Source organism: Delphinapterus leucas, chromosome 4, assembly GCF_059928025.1.
Source record: "Delphinapterus leucas isolate spDelLeu-1000000601 "Yukka" chromosome 4, BTC_Dleu_Yukka2, whole genome shotgun sequence".
NCBI classification, from domain to species: Eukaryota; Metazoa; Chordata; class Mammalia; order Artiodactyla; family Monodontidae; genus Delphinapterus; species Delphinapterus leucas.
The window spans coordinates 82,044,779-82,071,748 of record NC_143132.1 but is presented as its reverse complement, the minus strand read 5'-3'; the positions used below and the strand labels follow the sequence as shown (position 1 = coordinate 82,071,748).

Sequence of the window (26,970 nt, the reverse complement as noted above, 5' to 3'; positions counted from 1 at the left end):
ATTTATTAGCAGATGAATTAATTAATGAATATCTGAGATAGTCCAATTTTCAGTTATTACGAACATTGCTCCTATGTATACATATATTCCTGAATATGTATCTGCCACACACAGGCAAGAACTTCTCAGTGTTTCCCAACATTTTTCATGCCATAGCACACATAGAAAATTGTAGATCATATTTGTACAAAACTCTCCAGTAAAGGAATGAAACTGTGTCTCTGGCCTGGGGGATCCATATCTGGGCACACCTATGACCCATTTGTTGCACTCTAGGGTACCATGGAACAGCAGTTAGAAAGCTGGGCTATGGTGTGTGCCTGGGAGTTAAATTGCTGGTTGTAGGAACGTGCTTCTTCATCTTTTCTAGGTAATACCAAATTGCATGGCGGTACTAATAATTCCATTTAACTGACATCCAAAGTGCTTGTATCAATTCTCATTCCTTTAATATTTAGGACAGAAAGGGAATCACTGAGAATTCTACCACTCTCATGATAATGAAGGTCAAGAAGGAAAATAAAATGATATATTGTTCCCTAAGATATCAATTCAGATTTGCTTTCTCAAAACATGATAATGTCAACATTTCTTTAAAATGTGACAACGGAGAGTTATAGGCAGTAGATGATGTTAAGAAGTGACAACGTGCCTCCGTAGTTGTAACTGACTGTGAAAGCTAACAGCCCAGGCTGAATGAAATATGTGTGAAAGCTGTAATTTTGTCTTTCAGATTTAGTGTTACATTAGCTTTTTGTTTCTTAGCCTTAAGAGGTACTTTCAGAGAAGGTATACAGGATGGAGTTAATGAAAGCTATTTGCTATGTAAGTAACTTTTAGTTTAGAAACCTAAACATTTACAAAAGACGCGGTTTAACTATTCTTAAAATCGGTTTTCTTTCAAACAGTAAAAAAATCTCTAAGTATTAGAATTACATTAGGGTAATAAATGATGCTGATATTAATTTCTCCATTCAGATGACATTAGACTAGATAGTTGATTTTTTTTTTAATTACTAACCCTCCATAGTTTTCCCATGACGTTTTCAAGAAGCTCCTGTATATTACCTACACTGTTACTGATCTAATGACTTTCTCACACAAAAGATTTAAAAGAAATCTTTACTTGGTGTGAGAGTATTGCCTTGTGGCTTGTAGACCAATGCTGTTTAAAATTAGATGGAAAATATCAGAGCAAATCTTTCAAATATGTATTTAGCCTGGTTTGTGAGGAACTAATGCCAAAGTGGTGTTTCAGGTTACTTGGCAGGGAATTGCATATGAAAACTACACTTCCATTTTACCAATATACCATACACTACACATAAGCCAGGATTTCATTTGTTTTGTTATAAATTAGAATTTGAAGCACAGTCACCAATTCTTGCATTAACATCTATGTTTACAGTATGTGTATGTACGTGTATGCATGTATATACATATTTATGCATGTGTATAATGCATATGGATGCATTGTATTATGCACACACCACACATACATACATATTTACATGTGTATATATAAATTTTATATATGTGTATATATGTGTATATATATATATACACACACACATATGTATGTATATAGTATTGGTTGGTACTTAGTATACATTCATCATTCTCAAATAGCATTGATAAAGCATCTGAGTATAGTTGACACTGTGACTTCCCTCTCAGTTTGTAGCCAAGCTCTAGCTATAGACATAAAGGGTAAATAATATATGGTTACATGAATAGAAATAGCAAATAGTGGCAAATATGATAAATCCAAGATTTTGTTCATTATTTTTCTTCTTTGAATGTGAAATGTTTATTGTAATTTGCCATACGAGGCCATAATTAATCGTTTTTGTTTTTTTTTTTTCTTTTGCGGTACGCGGACCTCTCACTGTTGTGGCCTCTCCGGTTGCGGAGCACAGGCTCCGGACGCGCAGGCCCAGCGGCCATGGCTCACGGGCCCAGCCACTCCGCGGCATGTGGGATCTTCCCAGACCGGGGCACGAACCCGTGTCTCCTGCATCGGCAGGCGAACTCTCAACCACTGCGCCACCAGGGAAGCCCGATCGTTATTTTTAAATTATAGTTATCTTGAGTTTTAATAGCAAGCCCACATTTCAGCATAGCTGGCCATTATATCAGTGCTTCTCAAATTTCTACCCAAGTACCCCTTTATGGAAGTGGAGAGTGAATTTGTAGCCCTAGAAGTAAGAAGATGACCCCCATGCTTGAAATTTTAGGATTTGTCTTAGAAACTCATGCAAATTTTGTGTGTTCTCTCTCATTCAGTGTATTTTCCTCCAAATAAAACTGATGCTACATAACAATATGTGCTGTGGCTTCAAATACCCAATTTGAGAAGCATGATAATAAATGGAATCCCATTTCCCAAAGGCCTTTGACTCAGAAGTGCTTTCTTGTAAAACTTTGACTTCTGTGATCTGGGTTCCATTTAGACTTCACTGAAAGTGAAAAAGGTCTTTTGAGTGACTTATTTTGCCATCAGTTATCTCTCTCTCTCTTTTTAATCCGCTGTCTCGTGGTCTTTTGTATATCCTCATTTCTTGGACAGTGCATTTGATGGAACCCTTCTTCTTTGATCTTTTATCTCGGTTTCCAGGAAATTACCCTACCGTGCTTCTTTTCAAAACCCTCTGCCCATTCCTTCTCTTTTTTGCTACTATGCTCTTCCCCCTAATTGTGTTTCTGTTCCATGGCTCAGTTTTGGCCTCTCCTTCCTCACTCTGTATCACCTTTCTCACCTATCCCAGTTCTATCCTCTCCCAGAACTCTCATCCTCTAATATCCAGAGGCCTTTTAGACAATTGAACTAGAACATTTTAGGGTCACTCTCACATCCCCAGTGCCTTGCACAGTGCCTGGCATAGTAGGTATCAACAAATATTTGGTGAAGGAATGAATTAAATGAATTTCATTCCCCTTCAAACCAGCTTCTTCTTTTTTTTTTTTTTTGCGGTACGCGGACCTCTCACTGTTGTGGCCTCTCCTGTTGCGGAGCACAGGCTCCGGACACGCAGGCTCAGCGGCCATGGCTCACGGGCCCAGCCGCTCTGCAGCTTATGGGATCTTCCCGGACCGGGGCACGAACCCGTGTCCCCTGCATCGGCAGGCGGACTCTCAACCACTGTGCCACCAGGGAAGCCCCAGCTTCCTTTTTTAATTTTCATCTTTCATCTGGTATCACTATTCTTCTCTCTCTCCACTACTGCAAATATTTGGTTGATTTTTTTCTTTTGAAATGTATCTTATATCTGTGTTAGTTCTTGTCATTGTATTTTCATGACTTTTACCCTAATGCAGGCCTTCATCCACTCATGCCAGGATTACTCCCACAGTTTCTATCTGGCCTCTTTTTGGTTCTAATCTCTCCTCTCTCAAAGCCATTTCCACCATAGCTGCCCTAGTAACTTTTTAAATGTTTATTTCTTGTTTTAATAAACTTTTTATTTTGGGAATAATTTTGCATTTACAGAAAAGTTGCAAAAATAGTACCTTCACCTAGTTTCTCCAGATATTAACATCTTACATAACCATGGCTCATTTGTCAAAATTAAGAAATTAACAGTGGTACACGACTGTTAACTAAAATCCAGACTTTATTTGGTTTTTGCCAGATTTTTCGCTACTCTGCTTTTTCTATTCCAGGATGCCATATTGCCATTTAGCATATTTCTATTTTTAAAGAGCTAATACCAGCTTGGGTAAAAATTCAAAAAGGACAAAAAGATGCATAAGCCTCCTTCCACCTCTGAATCACAGCTATCCAGTCCCGTCCCTAGAGAGAACCCACTGTTTCTGGATTCTTGGTTATTCTTCCAGAGAGATTTTCTGTGTATACACTCTCTCTCAAACACACACACACAAATAGTTGCATTCTAAATATAGTGCTCTGTACTTTACATTTTTAAACTTAATACAGCTTGATCATTCTTTATCAGTAACACAAACTTGCCTTGTTTTCTTATTCCAGTATTCCATTGGATATCTGCACTGTAATTTACCAGTTCCCTGCTCATTGACATTTTTAACTTTTGCAAACAAAGCTACAGTGAATAGTCGGACATAAATCATTTTTTATATGTATGTTTTTAGTTATTGCTGGGTCAAAGGGGATATATATTCATAATTTGATTGCCAATTTGCTTTTCAGAGGTTCTACCAATTTATCCTCCATTATTTCCCTGTAACTTCACCAACATTGTGTCTCATGTGACTTTGAACTTTGCCAATTTAATAGGTTAAAATGTTGTCATTGTACTTTTAATTTACATTTCTCTTATAGTGAGTAAGGTGGAGAGTCTTTTCATATATTTAAGAGCCATTTATATTTCTTCTTCTGTGAACTGTCCATATAACTTTGCCCATTTTTCAATATGGTTATTAATGTACTCATTTTATTTTCTTTCCTTAAAATCTTTCAATTTCACCTATTTCCTGATATATTAAGTTAAAATCCTAGTTCCCTTTTCAAGACTTTACGTTGTATGTTAAAACCCTAGTTTCGGGCTTCCCTGGTGGTGCAGTGGTTGAGAGTCTGCCTGCCGATGCAGGGGATGTGGGTTCGTGCCCCAGTCCGGGAAGATGCCACATGCTGTGGAGCGGCTGGGTCCGTGAGCCATGGCCGCTGAGCCTGTGCATCCGGAGCCTGTGCTCCGCAACAGGAGAGGCCACAACAGTGAGAGGCCCGCGTACCGCAAAAAAAAACAAAACCCTAGTTTCACACTACTTTCCAACAACTACTGCTGCTCTGATCAGTCTGTTTTTTATACTCTCCCAAGGGCACACAGCACTCGTTCCTTCCACCATGCCTTCTTTCATAGTGTTCCCCCATTTCCTCCCTCCACTATATCTCCACTTTGAGACAGAGATTTTTGTCACTTCCTACAACTGGGAAAAATTTCGTTTAATTTCAAGTAGACTTCTAGAAAGAATAATTAACTGATAGTTTATAAACTCTTAAAAAAGAAAATGATAATCACTAAGAGACAGCACTGACAAACAAAACATAACAACTGCTCACATCACAGTAACCACATCTCCATTTCCAGTAGAGTTCTAGTGGATTGGTATGCTGTAGACATATCTTTATTTATTAAGGCATTTTATTCTCCTGATACATTTGAGAAGTTAAAAAACAGTATAAGCTACATGAGAGTGTTTTTGTAGCTGATCAAACTTGTGTACCCAAAGAGTATTGACTCGTGGACCAATGTCAAACTGAAGATCTCTAATAGCAGGACTCTGTTCTCTGTGTCAGAACTCTGTTCTTGATCTTGACTGCTCAGTGTTTATTTACTAATAACTTGGTGAATACATGGAAATTAAATCAATGCAGTTAGGCTTAAAAAATATTTCCAGTGACATAGTACAGAGGCATGATTCAAAATTATCTTAATATTGGAAAGATGGGCTAAAACCAATAAGATGAAATTTAAAAGGACTGAATATACAGCTCTGCATTTAATCTCCAATATTAGCTGAAAAAAGCGAATGAGGCACCTGATTTGATGTAGTTTGTGTGACAAAAACTTGAGTCCACTAACTTAAGAGCATAATGCATGAAAAATCTAAACAGTCTTGAGTTGCATTTATAAAATTATAGTATCTTGATGGTTCCACAATTATTTTTTTTCTTTATCAGACTTCATTTGGAGTGTTCTATCAGTTCTGGGTGTTATGTTTTCAAAGAGACATTTTGAAATTAAAGTACCTATATTATATTTCTATCACTGCTATAAAAAAATTATCACAAACTTAGTGGCTTAAAACAACACAAATTTATTATTTTACAGTTCTGTAGGTCAAAAATCCAATGTGGGTCTCACTAGGCTAAAACCAAGGTGTTATCAGGGCCATGTCCCTTTCTGGAGGCTCTAGAAGAGAATGTGTTTCCTTCCCTTTTTCAGCATCTAGTGGCCCCCTTCCTCCATCTTCAAAGCCAGTAAGAGCAAGTCAGGTCCTCACATTGCCCCTCTCTTACCACAGCTGGGAAAGATTAGACGCCATCTCGATAATCTCCCCATCACAAAGTTCTTAATTGCATCTACAGAGTCCCCTTTGCTGTGGAAGGTAACATAGTCGCAGATCTGATGGTTAGTGTGTGGACATCTGTGGAGGAGGTCATTATTCTGCCTACTGCAGTGCTTATTGCAGAGGATCACCAGGATAGTGAAGGGGCTAAATTGGATACAGAGAATCAGACTAAGACAAATTGAAGATGATCCCAAAATGTATTGCTTAGGAGAGAATGCGATAATGTTTATAAAGTGATTAGTAAGTACATAATAAATGGTTTCTGCTTCAAAGGCTAATGCTACAAATTATAGAAATATAGTAGCTCAGAGGGAAAGAAGCTTAGGGATGTGGAAGGGGATGAAGCAGCATAACATTTTATCTTGTGAAGAACAGAATTTGGGATCCAAGTTTTCACTTTACGTTAGATCAGCAAGTAGTTTCAATGTCAGAAAGCACTAAGTTTAACAAGAACTTTGCATTGTTTCCCTAACTAGTGAAAGAGTTGAGGTGAATGGAGGTGATGGACTATACAGTAGTTGAGACGCAACTTTCTGGCCTCTTTCTGCCATGACTGCACAATGTATGCACTCTGAGGAGGAGGGAAAACTTTTATCGAAGGAAGAAAGCAAGATTGTTGAATCTCAGAGGACTACTGTATTGGTTTGTTTGTTTGATTTTTCTAGGAAGGAAATCCCCTCTGAAACCAAAACCCAGCCATTAGAGATTATGAGATTTTTCAGGCTTTCTCTATAATCTTTCTTACATTTGTCTCTTTAAACATGTCCAACTCCCCCTTTGAGAAGTTGCTGATAGGTGGTTATCATGCAGGATTTAAATTAACAAACCCTCCCACCGCATTGGGTGGTAGCTTCCAAGGCGCCATGGTAAATGTGTATCAGTGTGAACCTGATCCAGAACCAGCCAGGAAGGGAACAAAGTTTAGTCTATGAGGAAGTAGGCGGCTGCTGGTAGTTTCATGCTGTCTCTGCAGACTTCAGGTTGCTGTGGTGTAAGTTTTTTTTTTTTTTTAATATTTTAATATTTGAATATGAAAGCATGGTAGGAACAATTTCTATCTAATATTAAATTAAGGTACTAAATCTTGTGTACTAGACCTACTTACAAGAAAGTTTCAGCGTTTCACAAGTAGTTTGATTTTTTTTAATGAAAAGGAAAGCCCTAAAGCTTTTTCAGCAAGTGTTCTGCTAACACAGGTCCTCCTGCTTGCATGAGATGACTTTTAATGTCTTGTCTTTGGTTGAGTTAAGGTGCTTATGGTCAGAAAATAAAAGTGCTTGTATATATATCTGGTGCCCTGAGACTTATTATTTCTGAGTAGTGCTTAAATTTTCTCCCTGATGTTCTTTCCAGTTGCTTTCCCTTTAGTTTAGGCTCATGTTACAAGATTATGTTAGCAAATATTAGGAGTCTCTCAGGTAGTTAAACTGGAGGTTTTGATGTTCAAAGAAATCGAATGAATGAGAACTAAGTAGAACTAACATAACCAGTTGTTGGGATCCTAGATTTAAGAGCAGCAGAATAAGAGGAGGAACTTCGTGAAATGGATGGAAATGGCAAGCAGCCTTAGAAATTTCATGCAACTTTGGAGAAATCTGTTTTTAAGATTTTGACATGTGTACTAATTTTCCGGACTAAATTCCCCATACTATAGTGTGTAAAATAAATTTCATATATGAAATTAAAATTGCTGTAGTTCAGCTGCTATAGTTCTGTGTTGATATTAGGATTCCAGGAACTACATGTTGTTATACAAACATTGACTTTATTGAGTGCAGCTATGAGAGTGTTAAGATTGCATTTGGTGCTGGCGAGGTTGATATTTTCTATTTCCCTTTTGTCACGATGTATTTGAAAAAAAATATCCTGGTACTCGACAAGTGTATGACTTTGAACATAGAAAAAGTTTGATGCGGTTAATGTATTATATAAAAATTATAAAGGCTGGCTGTGGGCCAGTAGCCTTTCAAATCATTCAGAAAGTACTGAGGAGACAGATTGTTTATATGGAAGTACAGTTTTCCCTTTCCTCTAGCTTCATCTCAGACCTTAGGGACATTGGGTCTATTTCTCTAGCCTGCCTCTTATTCCTGCTGGACTGAGCGGGAGCCCAGATGATGGAATTGGGACCCAACCGACCCTTGGTGGGATGGAAGACCAAGACACACTGTCCTAAGCAGGCTCTAGGGCTATAATAAAGTGAAACCTTGGCTCATCCTTTAGATTGCTGAACTGCAATGATTCTAGGTTCCTGAGCTGATTAACTTCCCCAGCTCTATTAATAGCCACTGCTGGGCCAGGTTACTTAGTTATTGGTTCATGGCGGGGGGAGAGGGTTCGGTATCCTGGGAGAGGAGCCAGCATGGCAGGTGACACTATTACCAGGGAAGCAGTTATTTTCTGACCATATTTGAAATATTTCAGTCGTTTAACAACCTGAAAGGCCATACAGGTGTGCCCTGGCCAAATCTTAATGAAGACCCTTCTAGATTTTTTTTAAAACCTCCAATAGTTGTCTCTAACACCCAAACCCTTGCACATGTCCCACAAAGCCCATATGATCTGCCTTCTGACCGTCTGTTTAACATCATTGCCTGCCTTGTTCTCCTCACACAGTTTGCTCCAGCTGTATAAATGTTTTTGCTGTTTCTGCAACACATCAAACTGCCTCAAGGCTTTTGCTGCCTGGAAAGCTTTCCCTTACATTGTTTCTTCTTTCCCTTCATTCAGATCTCTACTCAAATGCCTCCTCTTCAGAAGTACCACCACCTCACTTTCACTACATCGCTCCTTTTTCCTTTACCCTGATTGACGTTTTCTTAAATAGCTACCTGGCATAATTTATTTTATTCAGTAAAATATATATAGTCTTTCCCACTAGAATGTAAGTTCTATGAGGGCAAGAACTCTATCTTGTTCAGTGCTGTATTGCAAAATAGTGCCTACTTGACATATAGTAGATACTTGGTAAACATTTGTTTTATGAATCATTTAATGTCAGTTGGTGCCATTAAATTTATTTCTAAGCATAGGAATTTTAATTGAACTTTTTGAATAGGTGATATAAGTCACATGGTTCCAAGACCAAAACATATAAAAAAGTATATTTTGAAAAGTCTTTCCACCCCAGTCCCCTACCTATTCGGTTCCTGTTCAGGGCCCCCAAATCATTATTATTTTTTTTATTTACTTATTATTATTATCAATATTACTCTATTTTATTATTATCCTTTTCATGTATCTAGAGTTTCTTTATATGTCAAGGAAATATAAAAGTATAAACAGATTCCTACTTCCCTCCTTTTTTATACATACTATTATATATATTCTTAATTTTTTCACATATCTTGAACCTATTTCCATATCATACATAGCGAGTATTCTCATTTTAAAATAGCTGCATAGTATTCCATTGTATAGATATAACTTATTTGACCAGTCATCCAGTAATGGGCATTTTGATTATTTCCAGTATCTTTCTTTTGCAAACAATGCTGAAGTTCACAATCTTGTGCCTATATCATCTCATATATTCATACAGTATATCTGAATGATTAAATTCACCAGAGTAGAATTGCTGGATCAAAAGGTGTCATAGTTATTGCCTAATTGTGCTCCATAGGGATTGTACCAATTTGTACTCCCCCAGCAATGAACATGTAAGAGAGTGCTATCAGACTTGGATTTTTGCCCATCTGATAGCTTAAAAAATGGTTTCAGAATAGTTTTTTTAAGAATTTATAATAAAATTTGTGTTAAGGTTTTAAAAATAGTTTTTAAATTTTAAATTGTGATATAAAAAATAATGTAAGATTTATCATTGCAACCATTTTTTAAAATTTATTTATTCATTTTTGGCTGCATTGGGTCTTCGTTGCTGCACTCAGGCTTTCTCTAGTTGTGGCAAGCAGGCTTCTCATTGTGGTGGCCTCTCTTGTTGCAGAGCACGGGCTCTAGGCGCGTGGGCTTCAGTAGTTGTGGCATGCGGCTCAGTAGTTGTGGCTCTCAGGCTCTAGAGCACAGGCTCAGTAGTTGTGGCGCACAGGATTAGTTGCGTCGTGTCATGTGGGATCTTCCCGGACCAGGGCTCGAACCCATGTCCCCTACATTGGCAGGCGGATTCTTAACCACTGCGCCACCAGGGAAGTCCACAACCATTTTTTAAGTGTACAATTCAGTAGTGTTAAGCATTATTAACATTGTTATGAAACAGATCTCCAGAACTTTTTCATCTTGTAAAATTGAAACTCTTTACCTATTACATGACAATTCTCCATTTCCCCCTCCCCCATTTCCTAGCAACCACCATTCTACTTTCTGTTTCTATGAATTTGACTAATATAGATACCTTATATAAGTGAAATCATACAGTTTTTTGTCTTTTTTGTGAGGCTTGTTTCACCTAGGATAAAGTCCTCAAGGTTCATCCATGTTGTAGCATATGACAGGATTTCCTTTTTAAGGATGAATAATATTCCGTTGTGTTGTAGATATCACATTTTGTTTATCCATTTATCCATCTATAGATATTTGGTTTGCTTCTACCTCTTGGGTACTGTGAATAATGCTGCTATGAACATGAGTATGCGGATAACTCCTTGAGGTTCTGCTTTCAGTTTTTTTTGATAAACCTAGAAGTGGGATTGCTGAATCATATGGTAATTCTATTTTCATTTTTTGAGAAACCACTATGCTGTTTTCATACTGCACCATTTTAGCATAGTTTTAATTTGCATTTCTCTCATTTTGTATGGGGTTGACATCTTCTCATATTTAAAAGAAACTTGCCTTTTTTTTTTTTCTATGAACAGTTTGTATCTTTGCCCTTAATGGGATTTTTTTCTATTACTAATTTGAAAAATTTTTTGCTTTTGTGCCTCTGAGTCTTCCAAATTTAGAAGCTAGTAGTCATAAGTACGGGTTTGGAGCAAGACTGCCTAGGTTTGAATTCTAGATCGGTTAATAGATGTGCAATATTGATTGGGCAAGTTGCTGAAAATTTCTGAGCCTTAGTTTTCTTATCTGTAAAATAGGAATATCACTGAGTTGTTATGAAGGTTAAATGAGATGATGTATATTATGTGCTTAGTATAGGGCTACTGTGTTAAGGCAAGAAAAGGGGATAAAAGGCCAAGTTTCAGGAAGGAGGCAAAACTGGCGTGATTCACACACGGAAAGATTGTATACATAGAAAACCCTGTAGGAGCTATAAAAAACTATTTGAACTAATTAATAAATTTATCCAGGCCATAGGTTATAGTCAATATAAAAAATTTATTTGAAATAATTAGAATAGCTAAAACAATTAGAAACTAAATAAAAATATCATCATTAAAATACCAAATACATAGAAATAAACTTTGAAAAACACACAAGACCTCTCTACTGAGAACTACAAAACATTGCTGGGAAAAATTAAAGATCAAAATTAAAAGTACAGTATATATACAGTTGACCCTTGAACAATGCGGGCATTAGTGGTGCTGATGACCCTCGTGCAGTTGAAAATTTGCAGTAATTTATAGTCTGCCCTCCATATACACAGTTCCTCCCTCTGGGTTCCAAATTTGCAGATTCAACCAACCTCAGATCATGTAGTACCGTACAGTGTACTATTGAAAAAAATCTAAGTGGACCCATGCAGTTCAAACCTGTATTGTTCAAGGGTCAACCATACCATGATCATGGATTATAGAACTCAAAACTGTTGAGATGCCAATTCTCCCTAAATTAATGTATAGATCCAATACAAGCTCTATCAGAATTCTAGCAGGCATTTTTGAAGAAATTTTCAAGCTGATTCTAAAATTTATTTGGAAACGCAATGAATATAGAAGAGCTAAAACAATCTTGAAAAGAAACAACAAGGTGGAAGATTTATAATATGTGATTTCAAGACTTTAAAGCCACAGTTAATCAAGTATTGCCCTAAGCATAGATAAATAATATCAATGGGACACAATATTGCATCCAGAAATCGGTCACACATATAAGGTCAATTGATTTTTGATCAAGGTGGCAAGTAAATTCAATGGGAAAAGGATAGTCTTTTTAAACATGTTGCTGGATCAAATGGATTTTCTTATGGGGGAAAAAAAGAACCTCCATGTCTTTCTCACTCCATACACAAAAATTAAATAGGCATGGATCATAGATCTAAATATAAAACTCAGAACCAAGAGCTAGGAAAAACAAAGAAAAATATCTTTGCAATCTTGGAGTATGCAAAGATTTCTTGAGCAGGCACTGAAAGCACTAACCATAAAAGTAAATTAAATACAATTAAATGAACTTACGTTCTTACTGCAAGACTTCTCGGGACCTTTATTAATGTTTTTCGTAAGAGGATCATGCAGCATTTCTCAGCATGTTTGACCACAGAAGCCTTTTTCATCTGGAGCACTGAACTAAAATACAGGAGTGAGTGTGGCATAGAATTTACTTGGAGAAGTGTTGCTTCAGTCCTCTCCTCAAAACATACTATTTTTGAGGGTTGTAATAAGTTAATGATCATTTTCTCCCTCTTTGGTGTGAATTACTGTAATTGCATCCATTTCAACAGAGTGAAGAAAACCCTTCCGCCAAAAGAGCTGTAATAACTCCTCACCCCATAATGACTGGTCAGCCAGCCAACTGTTGCAGTTATTACTACCCGTAGGATTCTGGGATAGTGTCACATTAGATTGAAATTTGCCATAATAAGAGGAATAAAGAGTGACTGAAGGTACAAAGCATTTCTGCATTCTGCCTGCTGCTGTTTCCATATACTTGTTTGGCCTGCTCTGCCCTGCTCACTTATTGCCTGGCAAACAAACTCCAAGTTATTAACCCCTTGCTTCTCTCAAATCACTCAACTCCTTTAGTAATCCCAGTTCCTAATTGCTTGAAAGCCTTCTTTTTTTGCCCCCTGTGGAATTCCCACTCTCTGACTCACAGTTCACTGTCCTAATCAGATTCCTCTTCCTGCTGTTTCTGCCCATGAACTGATTTTTATGGAATATGGATTGTCACATAAGAAGTAGAAGGACCAAAATAGAAAGTAGAAGGAAATCAAAGCCAAACTTTACTTAAACCAGAATTTGGCTGAAGGCTGTATTCAGAGAAAGAGATCTGAGGAAGAAGTCAAAATAGTATTGTAATGCCAGTAGAAATATATAAAGAAAAGAGAGTTTAAGGAAGTGGCCCTATAATGTTTTTGGATTGTATTTTAAAAATTGATTACTGTAACAGATATTAGTTTCTCCTGAATGTGGAAAGCTAATAGCCAGATAGGGAAATGTTATCTGTGACATCTGAATGTCTTCCAATGACTTCCTCATGTGGAAAGTGAGGTGAAAATATCTCACTCTGCCTTCCTGCCAGGACAACAAATACAATCATAACAAGATAATAAAATATACTACTTCGAGCATTAGTCTAGAATTTAAGGAATAAACTTTGAATGCCATGTTGTGAGATGTGTACCATTGTTTTCATAGCAAAATGGTATGATGGATCCTGGTAAAATTCATTTCAAAATACATTTGCAATACAAACTTAGTAGAAACAATTTACACAGGTTGTTCTGCAGACATCAAAGAAACGATGGAACATCTGGAAAGTATAAAACAGCCTTTTTTCTACTTCTCAATAAATGCAACACAAAGTAAACACACCCTTTACAGTACTTTATGACACACCTCATCAAAAAACAGGCAAGAGAGATTACTTAGGCAAATGCTTAGAGGCAGGATTACAACATAGATGACAAAAGAATTTTACATTAGAAATTGAAAACCAATTTTTAGTTTGTATTATAATAGTATAAACAAAAGGGTGAGACATACCTCAGAAGGCATCTAGGGATTGTGAGGTGTCAAATGGAAAGATGTTTATGTAACTCTACTGCTTATTAACCTGGACCTGGGAGCTGAAAGAAACTTGATGTCTTTATAGCAGCCTGATACTTTATTATAATCAGAATGGAAGTTTTAAAAGTTATTGAACCCCACCTCTAGGCTGTCTTTCCATTCTCCTTAACAGCTTTCATAATTTAATAAGATGATGGAGGTGGGGGCACAGTGGCTGCCGAGTGTCTTGGAAACTACAAGCTTTCTTCACTAAAGTTCCCTAAAGTATCTAGGGGATCATAAACCAGGAAACAAACCTCACCAAGAAAGACCATAAAAAGTTACTAATTGAAAACCTGAAAAAGGCTGCCTTGTAATCTCTTACCTGGAAAATGATTAGACAATAAGGTCCATAGGAACAAACATGAAAAACAAAGTGGTTTCTATGGCTGCTTTGAGAAACTGTGAAAGAAAAATAATTTTGCCAGAACTTTTTCCAGTTGAAAGTTTCAAGAATAAAGTTTTCAGACAATACTCTTCAGAAATCATATGAGATACACGTTAGCAGCAATAAATACATATTGGAAATGACCAACATATAAGTGGATATTAACAGTGCTGGTTCACTGAATAAAGCAGAAGAGCAGAAAACATGAGAACCTTACATTCCAGTAGAGAAGTTACCTTCACTCAGTAGCAAGACCGTTATGCCCATCTAATGAATTCTTAAATTTTTATATTTATTTTTTATTTCTAGAATTTCCTTCTGATTCTTTTTTTATACTTTCCATCTCTGTGGTAAAATTCCTCATTTATTCATGCTCCTTGTTTCTACTAAATCCTTTAACAGAGGGACTTATTGTGATGGCAATTACAAGAATCCATACATAAGTTAAAATTTGTAGAACTGTACACCACAGGAAGTCAATTTCACTGTGTGTTATTTACAGAAAAAACTATGACCTATTTAAAGCAAAAATAATAACAATGTAAAATAGAGTTAAGAGCATATAAAGAAATAAAATATATGATAACAAGCACAAGAGTTGGGATTGAAGTAGTACAAAATAGTATGAGGGAGGTTGTAATAAGTTAAAGTTATATAATATAATCTCTAAAACAGTGGTTCTTAGGACGTAGTCAGCCCAGCAGCATCGGCATCACCTGGGAGCTTGTTAGAGATGAAAGTCTCTGGCTCCACTGCGGACCTGAGTCAGCAGCTCTGGGGGTATGGCTCAACAGTCTTTCTGTGATTCTGATACATGCTAAAATGTAAGAACCATCACTTTAGAGCAAGGGTTGGGAAACTTTTTCTGTAAAGGGTCAGATAATAATATTTTAGGCTTTGTGGTCTCGCAGCACTGCGTTCTAATAAAGTATTATTTATTCTTTAAAAAAGGCCATGAGCTGGATTTGGTCCATGTGCTGTAGTTGCTGATTTCTACTTTAGAGCAACCATTCACACACACATGCACATGCACATATACACATAAACAGATATAGCTAAAATGCCAAAAAGGAAATAATATGAAAAGTTAAAAAACACAAACAACCCTCTCTATGCGCAGTAACGTGGGACCGTAAAAATGATCATGCAAGCTGAAATCATGCAAAGCACTTTTAATATCAATGGAAAAAATTATGATTGTTCTGTGACTTTTAAAATCTTTTTTGTCATAACATTTTTGGCATTACTGTGGTGTCATGCCATCCTGTGTGGCTGTTCTCCGGAACAGTAGTTATTTATCTGTCCACTTTCTCTCCCACCTGAGTGCATGCCACCAACCCATGGAAGATTCGATGGAGATGGACATGAGCCCCCTGAGGCCCCAGAACTATCTTTTCAGTTGTGAACCAAAGGCTGACAAAGATTATCACTGTAAGGTGGATAATGATGAAAATGAGCACCAGTTATCTTCAAGAACGGTCAGTTGAGGGGCTGGTGCAAAGATGAATTGCACACTGTTGAAGCAGAGGCGATGAATTATGAAGGCAGTCCAATCAAAGTAACACTGGCAACTTCAAAAATGTCTGTACAGCCAACGGTTTCCCTTGGGGGCTTTGAAATAAGACCACCTGTGGTCTTACGGTTGAAGTGTGGTTCAGGTCCAGTGCATGTTAGTGGACAGCACTTAGTAGCTGTGGAGGAAGATGCAGAGTCAGAAGATGAAGAGGAGGAGGATGTGACACTCCTAAGTATGTCTGGAAAGCGTTCTGCCCCTGGAAGTGGTAGCAAGTTTCCCCAGAAAAAAAAATAAAACTTGCTGCTGATGAAGATGAAGATGACGATGATGACAACGATGACTTGATGATGAGGAAGCTGAAGAAAAAGGTCCAGTAAAGAAATCTGAAAAAAAAAAAGAAAAAAAAAAATCTGTACGAGATACTCCAGCCAAAAATGCACAGAAATTAAACCAGAATGGAAAAGACTCAAAACCATCAATACCAAAATCAAAACGTCAAGAATCCTTCAAAAAAACAGGACAAAAACTCCTAAAACACCAAAAGGACCTAGCTCTGTAGAAGACATTAAAGCAAAAATGCAAGCAACTATAGGAAAAGGTGGTCCCCTTCCCAAAGTGGAAGCCAAGTTCATCAATAATGTGAAGAATTGTTTCCAGATGACTGACCAGGAGGCTATTCAAGATCTCTGGCAGTGGAGGAGGTCTCTCTAAGAAAATAATTTAAACAGTTTGTTAAAATTTTCTATCTTATTTCATTTCTGTAGCAGTTGACATCTGGCTGTCCTTTTTATAATGCAGAGTGAGAACTTTCCCCGCCACGTCTGATAAATGTCCAGGTTCCATTGCCAAGAATGTGTTGTCCAAAATGCCTGTTTAGTTTTTAGAAACGAAACTCCACCCTTTGCTTGGTTTTAAGTATGTATGGAATGTTATGATAGGACATAGTAGTAGTGATGGTCAGACAAATGGAAATGGTGGGGGAGACAAATATATACATGTGAAATAAACCAGTATTTTAATAAAGTAGCACTGCTTCTCTTTCTAAAAAAAAAATTTTTTTTTTTGGCTGGGGCAGTGGAAGAAGATATTTTGCTTGACTGGAAAGGAGCATTAGGGAACTTTCTAGAGGTCTAGAAGTGTTCTAGATCTTGCTTGGGGTGGTGGTTACATGAATGTGTAGAACTGTTGACATTCATTAAACAGAACACTTGCGATCTATGTATTTCATGTATGTAAATTATATGCCACTCAAAGATTTTTTTAAGGTACAAAATAAAGGTCTGGAATAAAATTTGCAGTTCACGTTAAGTGACATCCTTATTACAGATGAAATAAGGTAAATTGTACGGAATGAATTCTTTAGGAAGAAAGATGAGGAAGGCAGTCCAGGCAGAGGAAACATTTGCAACACTTGGGAAGAGGTATGGGAATGAATGAAGTTTGAGAAGCATTGCTTTATGCGATGGGGAGCCATGGAAAGATTTTCATTAAGGGAGTGAAATAATCAGAATGTATTTTAGAAAGATTGCTCCTGTAGGAATTGAAGGGGAAGGAGATTAGAAGCAGGGAGATATATTTGGAAGCTCTTCTTACAGGCCACATGAGAAATGAACAGAACCTAAGGGAAAGATGTGGGAATCAAGAGTGGGGCAAGGGCTTCCCTGGTGGCGCAGTGGCTGGGGGTCCGCCTGCCGATGCAGGGGACGTGGGTTCGTGCCCCGGTCCGGGAGGATCCCGCGTGCCGCGGAGCGGCCGGGCCCGTGGGCCATGGCCGCTGGGCCTGCGCGTCCGGAGCCTGTGCTCCGCAGCGGGGGAGGCCGCACCGGTGAGAGGCCCGCGTATCGCAAAAAAAAAGAGTGGGGCAAAAACTTGAATGATATTTAGATGGAATCAATTTAGTGACTAGATTTATTAAAATATTAGCAAACATTTGTGAGCAGGCATTGTGCTTTGGGCTGCCATGTCTTATCTCATTTAACCTTTACAGTAACCATCTCGGTAGGTATGGTCATAATTATCACCATCACCACCACCACTGTCATTTTCTGCATTATACAGATAATGCTAAGTGACTTGCCCAAGGTTACACAGCTTAAAAGTACCGGACGCAAAGTTTGTAATGTACAGTTTCTCAGGAATAAATTGTGGGAATTCTTAAGGTATTTTATGTCCCAACTTGCTAACACAGTAAGTGGGAAAACAATAACGGAAGACTGATTTCATGACCAAATGTAGAAAGGTCAAGCAAATCATAAAATCAAAAGAAATACAGTCGTCCCATAGTATCCCTATGGGATTGATCCCAGAACCCCTCAAATACCAAAATCCACAGATGTTCAAGTTCCTTATATAAAATGACCTAGTATTTGCATATAACCAAAGCACATCCTCCTGTATACTTTAAATCATCTCTAGATTACTTATAGTACCTGACATAATGTAAGTGCTATGCAAATAGTTTTAAATACAATATAAATGCTATGTAAATAGTTGCTGTTACACTACAAATTCAAATTTTGCTTTTTGGAATTCTTTTTTCCAATATTTTCTATCTGCAATTGGTCGAATCCATGGATATGGAACCCATGGATATAGAGAGCCAGCTATACTTAATTTAAATCAAATTCTTGGAACATATAACCTATGCCATATTTTCCAAAGAACAATTAAATAAAATTTCACTTATTTCTTTCTCTATATATTAATTTTTCCCAAAAGTATCTTTAGCAACAAATATTAAGTTTATTAGTATACATAAGAAAAATATATAAAATTGAAATCATACTGCAATATCATTAAAAGAAATTGATTTTTTCACATAAAATATAAAAAATATTTTTTATAAATAGTATAATGTTGAGAAATATTATAAACTGGAGATTAAATTTAATACCATATGAAAAGCCTCCACAGCACTGCTAAGAAAAACTATATTGCATTAAGTTCCTCAAAAAGAAAATATGTAATTGAAATTTACATTTTGTAAATGTACAGTATGTACATTATACATACAATGTATTGTATTGTGTTATATAATATATCCTTGTAGCTAAAATTATGCCTATTAGTTTGTACCTCTTAATCCCCTACCCCTATATTGCCCCACCCCCCTTCCCTCTCCCCACTGGTAACCACTAGTTTGTTCTCTATATCTGTGAGTCTGCTTATTTTTAGTTATATTCACTAGTTTGTTGTATTTTTTAGATTCCAATAATTTGTACCTCCCACTCGCCCACCCCTATACAGCTCCTCCCTCCCTACCCACTGGTAACCGCTGGTTTTTTCTCTATATCTGTGTCCGCTTCTTTTTTGTTATATTCACTAGTTTGTTGTATTTTTTAGATTCCACGTATAAGTGATATCCTAGAGTGTTTGTCTTTCTCTGTTTGACTTATTTCACTTAGCATAATGCCCTCCAAGTCCATCCATATTGCTGCAAATGGCAAAATTTCATCATTTTTTTGATGTAGTATTTCATTGTATATATGTACCATGTCTTCTTTATCTATTCATCTATTTATGGACACTTAGGTTGTTTCCATATCTTGGCAATTATAAATTATGCTGCTATGAACATTGGGATGTATTGTATCTTTTTGAATTAGTGTGTTTTCTTTTTTTAGATACATACCCAGGAGTGGAATTGCTGAGTCATATGGTAGTTCTATTTTTAGTCTTTTGAGAAACCTCCATACTGTTTTCCACAGTGGCTGCACCAATTTACAGTCCCACCAACAGTGTATGAGGGTTCCCTTTTCTCCACATCCTCACCAACATTTGTAATTTGTGTTCTTTCTGATGATAGCCATTCTGACAGGTGTGAGGTGACATCTTATTGTGGTTTTGATTTGCATTTCCCTGATGATTAGCAATGTTGAGCATCTTTTCATGTGCCTGCTTGCCATATGCATTTCCTCTTTGGAAAAATGTCTATTCAGTTCTTCTGCCCATTTTTAATCTGGTTGTTTGTTTCTTTGATGTTGAGTTGCATGAGCTGTTTATATATGTTGGATATTAATCCCTTATCAGTCATATCATTTGCAAATATTTTCTTCTATTCACTAGGTTGTCTTTTTGTTTGGTTGATGGTTTATTAATAGAATTTTTAAAAATTTATTTATTTTGTTTATTTTGGCTGTGTTGGCTGTGTTGGGTCTTTGTTGCTGCACGCAAGCTTTCTCTAGTTATGGCGAGCGGGGTCTACTCTTCGTTGCGGTGTGCGAGCTTCTCATTGCAGTGGCTTCTCATTGCGGAGCATAGGCTCTAGGCACGTGGGCTTCGGTAGTTGTGGCACGCCGGCTCAGTAGTTGTGGCTCGCGGGCTTAGTTGCTCCGCGGCATGTGGGATCTTCCCGGACCAGGGCTCAAACCCGTGTCCCCTGCATTGGCAGGCGGATTCTTAACCACTGCGCCACCAGGGAAGCCCCCTTAATAGAATTTTTTGAGCAGTTTTAGGTTTATAGAAAAATGAGCAGAAAGTACAAAGAGTTTCCCATAAACTTTTTCACCTCTACTCCCACCCCAAGTCTTCCCTATTATTAATATCTTGCATGTAGTGTGGTACATTTGTTACAATTGATGAGTCAAAATTGATACCTTATTATTCACTAAAGTCCATAGTTTACATTAGGTTTCATCTTTGTGTTGCAGATTCTATGGGTTTTGAAAAATGTATAATGACAGGTATTTACCATTACAGTATCATGCAGAATATTTTCACTGTGCTCCATCTCTTCATCCCTCCCTCTTTCCCTCTTCCAAATTCCTGGATTTCTTTTACTGTCTCCATAGTTTTGCCTTTTTCCAGAATGGTTGGAATCATATGTATGTAACCTTTCAGATTGGCTTCTGTCACTTAGCACAATTTGTTTTCTCCTTTCCGTTTTCCATCATCAGTCTCACTTGGGTATTAACAGTTTTACTAATATTTTTTTAATTAGCTGTAGGCTTTATTAATTTTCTCTTTTGTTGTTTTTTATTTCATTGGTCTCTATTCTTATCTTTATTATTTTCTCTTCTTTCTTTAGGTTTAGTTCTACTTTTTGTAATTCTTACTTTAGGTTTAGTCTGCTCAATTTTTTTTTTTTTGCTTTTTATGTTATATTGGAGCATAGTTGATTAACAATGTTTTGTTAGTTTCAGGTGTACAGCAAAGTGATTCAGTTATACATATACATGTATCTATTCTTTTTCAAATTCTTTTCCCATTTAGATTATTAGCAAATATTGAGCAGCATTCCCTGTGTTGTACAGTAGGTCCTTGTTGGTTGTCTATTTTAAATATAGCAATGTGCTCTGTTTTTTCTAGCTTTTTTGGTGGAAACAAGATCAAGATTATTACTTCAAAATCCTTCTTCTTCTGTAAAACACACACTTAAAGCTATAAAATTTCCTCTAAGCACTGTTTTCTTTGTATCTTGCACATTGTGGCATGTTGGGTTTGTTTCATTTTCATTTAGTTTGAAATCTTTTCTAATTTTCCTTGTGATTTGTTTTTTCATCCATGGGTTATTAGATGTGTATTTTTAGTATCCAGATATTACAGGGATTTTTTTATTGCAGTAGAGTTGATTTAAAATATTATATTAGTTTCAGGTGTACAACATAGTCATGCAATATTTTTATAGATTATACTCCATTTAAAGTTATTACAAAATAATGGATATACTTTCTTCTGCTGTACAGTATATCCTTGTTCCTTGTCTATTTTGTACATAGTAGTTTGTATCTCTTAATCCTATACCCTTTCTTGCCCCCACTTCCTCTCCTCGCTGGCAACCACTAGTTTGTTCTCTATATCTGTAAGTCTGTTTCTGTTTTGCTATATACATTTGTTTGTTTTATTTTTTAGATTCCATATATAAGTGATAACATAGAGTATTTGTCTTTCTGTAACTTATTTCACTAAGCATCATACTCTCTAGGTCCATCTATGGTTTTGCAAATGGCAGAATTTCATTCTTTTTTATGACTGAGTAATATTCCATTGTGTATATATACCACATCTTTATCCATTCATCTGTTGAAGGACACTTAGGTTGCTTCCATATCTTGGCTAATAATGCTGCTATGAACATTGGGGTGCATGTATCTTTTCAAATTAGTTTTTGTTTTTTTCCATATACATACACAGGAGTAGAATTGCTGGATTGTGTGGCAGTTCTATTTTTAGTTTTTTGAGGAACCTCCATACTGTTTTCCATAATGGCTGCACCAATTTACAATCCCACCAACAGTGTACAAGGGTTCCCTTTTCTGTGTATCCTCGCCAACATTTGTTATTTGTGGTCTTTTTGACGATTCTGACAGGTGTGAGGCGAACAGGGATTTTTTAAAAAGGTATCTTATCAATATATAAAAATACTTATCTTACTGATGTCTAATTTAATTTGTATATGGTCAGTGAACATACTCTTTAAGATTTCAGTCTGGAAATTTTTTTTTTAATTTATTTATTTATTTATTTGGCTGCTCCGGGTCTTAGTTGCAGCACTCGGGATCTTTGTTGCCACGTGCAGGATCTTTGTTGTGGCACGTGGGATCTTTAGTTGCAGCACGTGGGATCTTTAGTTGCAGCATGTGGGATCTTTAGTTGCAACATGCAGGCTCTTAACTGTGGCATGTGGGATCTAGTTCCCTGACCAGGGGTTGAACCTGGGCCCCCTGCATTGGGAACACAGAGTCTCAACCGCTGGACCACCAGGGAAGTCCCTGGAAATTTATTGAGAAACATTTTAAGGCCCAGAATAAGGTCTATATTGGTGCAACTCTCTTTGCACTTATGTATTCTGCGGCTGCTAAGTGCAATGTTCCATGAGTGTCAATTAGAGCAAGATGGTTGATAGTATTGTTTAAGTCTATCTGCTTATGGATTTCTTTTGTCTACTTCCATCACTACCTATTATTGAGAAAGGGGTGTTAAAATCGCTATGATTGTGGACTTATCTATTTCTGTAGTTCTGTCATCCCATACTTTGAAGCTCTGTTGTTGATTATGTCCATATTTAGGATTATTTTGTCTTCTTGATTAAGTGGCCCTTTTATTATTATTAAATCTCCCTCTCTATCTCTGCTAATGCTCTTTGTTTTAAAGTCTGTTTTGTCTGGTAAAACAGTCACACCAGCTTTTTTATGCTTAGTATTTGAATGGTATATCATTCCTTCCTCCTTTTATTTTCAAATTGTCTGTCTTTTTTTATATGAGTTGTGTTTCTTAGAAATAGCATATAATCAGATCTTGCTTTTTTTAATCCAGTCTCAGTCTTTACCTTCTAGTCCATCTACATTTAATGTAGTTATTGATATGTTTGTACTTAGGTGTACTTTGTTTTTTGTTTTCTGTTTATCCCATCTGGGGTTTTTTGTTCCTTATTTCTTCCTTTGATTGATCAATTGACTTTAGTTTAATCAAATGTTTTGTAGTATTCTATTTCAATTCATCTAATGACTGCTTAGCTGTATCTTTTTAATATTTTTTAGTACTTGCTGTAGCCATTTTACTGTGTATCCTTAAATGAGCACATTCTACATATTAACATGATATCATTTCTTATAGAATGTAAAATCTGTATATATAAAATATGACAATAGGAACATAAAAGATGGGATGTAATAGAACATGCTTTAGGGTAACATAAGGGATACTTGCAGTGTTGAAACTGTTCAGTATTTTAACTGTAGTGGTGGACATATAAACCTACACAGATGATAAAATTGTATAGAATGTAATGCACACTCACACAAACACATACACACACAAATGAATACAAATAAAATGGGGGAAATCTGAGTAAGATCAGTGGATTATGTCAATATCACTATCCTGTTTGTGATATCATAATATAATTTTACATAACGTTAACGTTGGGGAAAACTGGACAAAGTTTACAAGGGATTGCTCTGTATTATTTCTTCTAACTGTATGTGAATCTACAATTATCTCAATAAAAATTTCAATTTAAAAACTGTTCTTGCTATAAGGCAACCAAACTTTATTGCTTAAAGTAATGAGACTTCAAGTATCAAGAAAGAAAAAAGTTAGAGAAAGAATATTTCTACTTTGATTCATAATATATAAAACTAGAATATTCAACACTGCTTTGCAGTTCACGTTGCCTGGTTGGTGGAGAGTGGTAGAAGGGATTCAGAACAGTACTCATCAACTTGCCTGCACTTATGTGTTCCAGATGCGGGCCAGCTGTGCACCCACAGTCCTTTATTGCCATGGCTCGGGCCTAGAGAGACTTTAATAAAAGTAATTATTGAAATAACAAATCTAGCCTCCTATGTTCAGGAAGGACTGTGTTACAATTGTCCTAGCCCAAAGAGATTTTATCCTGCATTTAAGAATTTACAAGAAGAAAATCCTGTAACTTTGTTCAATCAACAAATGTTTCTTGAATACTTTCTGTTTATCGAAGTACTCTGCTAGTTGCTGAAGACACAGGAATGAAAATGACAGTTACTGATTTCAAGCAGCTTAGGGTTTAGTGTAGAATACAAACTTATATACTAGTCATTACAATACAGATGTGTTAGAAATATGCAAAGGGTGCTGTGGAAACACGTCCAACAGATCCAGGGGTGTCATCAAGGGATTCTGAAGGGATAATCTTAAAGGTTAAGTAGAAGCAAGGAAGAGGTGACAGGGCACTCTAGGGGGAGCAACAGCAAGATCATATAGCCTAGTAGGTTAGGAGAACGAGCCATTCACTCTGACTAGAGCCTAGAGCTAGCAGTGGCAGGAAGTGAGGACAGAGAACTTGGTAGGGGACACTATTGTGTGTTGGGGGGGTGTTGAATAGTGTTCCCCTAGAATCCATATTCACCTAGAACCTCAGAATGTGACCTTATTTGGAAATAGACTCTTTGTAGTTATGATTATTTAAGTTAATACGAGGTCATTCTGGGTAGGGTGGGCCCTAAATCCAATGAGTGGTACCCTTATAAGAAGAGGAGAGGACACACAGAGAGAGAAGGGGCCATTTGAAGACAGAGGTAGAGATTGGAGTGAAACAACTACAAGCCAAGGAACACCAAGGATTGCTGGGAGCCACCAGAAGTTAGGAAGAGGAAAGATTCTCCCTAGAGCCTTCAGAGGTAGCATGGCCCCACTGATACCTTGATTTTAGACTTCTAGTCTCAAGAACTGTGAGGGAATAAATTTCTGTTGCTTTAAGCCACCCAGTTTGTATAATTTGTAACAGCAGGCCTAAGAAACGAATGCAATATTTAACCCGTATTCTGCTTACTATGTGTTAAACCCATTGTGATGGTTTTAAAATATGTCCAGAAATTCTTTTATTCCTCCCTTCAAGAGATAGAGCCTAATTCCTCTCCCCTGGAGTGTGAGCTGGACCCTAATGACTTGCTTCTAATGAATGAATAAAGGGAAAATGAGGGCATGCAGCTTTGAGACCAGGTCAGGGGTTAGCGAACTTTACTATATGGGCTGGCCGCCTATTTTTATAAACCAAGTTGTATTGGAACATATCGTCCCCATTTGTTTACATATTGTACGTAGCTGACTTTGCACTGAAACAACTGAGGTAAGTAGTTACAATACTCTATGGCATGCAAGCCTAAACTATTTATTATTTAGCCCTTCAAGAAAGTTTATGACAATGAGTTATCACCTCACGCTGGTCAGAATGGCCATTATCAAAAAATCTAGAAACAATAAACGCTGGAAAGGGTGTGGTGAAAAGGGAAATGTCCTGCACTGTTGGTAAATTGATAAACCACTATGGAAAACAGTATGGAGGTTCCTTAAAAAACTAAAAATAGAACTACCATATGACCCAGCAATCCCACTACTGGGCATATACCCTGAGAAAACCATAATTCAAAAAGCGTCATGTACCACAATGTTCATTGCAGCACTATTTACAATAGCCAGGACATGGAAGAAACCTAAGTGTCTACTGACAGATGAATGGATAAAGAAGATGTGGCACATATATACAATAGAACATTACTCAGCCATAAAAAGAGACGAAACTGAGTTATTTGTAGTGAGGTGGATGGACCTAGAGTCTGTCATACAGAGTGAAGTAAGTCAGAAAGAGAAAAACAAATACCGTATGCTAATGCATATATATGGAATCTAAAAACAAAACAAAAAAAACAAGGTACTGATGAACTAGTTGCAGGGCAGGAATAAAGAGGTAGCCATAGAAAATGGACTTGAGGGCATGGGGTGGGAGGGCAAAGCTGGGGCGAAGTGAGAGTAGCATCGACATATATACACTACCGAATGTAAAATAGTTGGCTGGTGGGAAGCAGCAGCATAGCACAGGGAGATCGGCTCAGTGCTTTGCGATGACCTAGAAGGGTGGGATAGGGAGGATGGGAGGGAGGCTCAAGAGGGAGGGGATATGGGGACATATGTATGCATATGGCTGATTTGCTTTGTTGTGCAACAGAAACTAACACAGTATTCTGAAGCAATTATACTCCAATAAAGATCTATTAAAAAAAAAAAGTTTGCTAATCCCTGAACTAGGGCATAAAAAGCACTGCAGCTTTTTCCTTGCTCTTGATTAGCTTTCTTTGGGGGAAGCCAGCTGCCTTGTCATGAGGACACTCAGAAATTCCTGTTATCAAGGAATTGAGGGCCCCTGCAAACAGCTATGTGAGTGAACAGTCTTGGAAGTACAATTGACCCTTGAACAATGTGGGAAGGTTTGGGGGACCAACCCTCTGCTCAGTTAAAAATCCACATATAACTTACAGGTGGCCCTCTTTAGTCATGGGTCTTCCATATCTACAGTTCCACATTCAGATACTCAACCAGCCGCAGATCATGTATTACTGTAATATTTTGAAAAGCCACATGTAATTTTTTAAAAGCCACATGTAAGTGGACCCGCACAGTTCAAACCTGTGCTGTCCAGGGGTCAACTTTAGTTCCTCAAGCCCCAGGCAAGCTTTCAGATGACTGCATCCCGGTCAACAGCTTGACTGAAACTTCCTGAGAGACCCTGAGCTGGAACCACCCACCTAAGCTGCTCCCAGATTCCTGACCTTCAGAAACTATGTGAAATAATAAAGGTTTGTTGTTTTAAGCTGCTAGGTTTTGGGCAATTTGTTATGCTTCAATACATAACCAATTCACTCATCCTCCCC

The 26,970-nt window shown here is 37.2% G+C and overlaps 1 protein-coding gene and 1 pseudogene across 2 annotated transcripts in view; both read left to right on the top strand.

Moving 5' to 3' along the window:
- The window catches only part of MAP3K13 (mitogen-activated protein kinase kinase kinase 13), a 160,870-nt gene that overhangs the window by 23,051 nt on the left and 110,849 nt on the right, over nt 1–26,970 (top strand). The window lies entirely within an intron of this gene.
- LOC111173085 (nucleophosmin pseudogene) overlaps nt 1–26,970 on the top strand; it is an 87,664-nt pseudogene that overhangs the window by 23,061 nt on the left and 37,633 nt on the right. Inside the window, exon 2 of the transcript XR_016393041.1 lies at nt 1,920–26,970. This exon is cut by the window's right edge and continues 37,633 nt beyond it. The product of XR_016393041.1 is annotated as a nucleophosmin pseudogene (transcript). The remainder of the gene's footprint in view (nt 1–1,919) is intronic.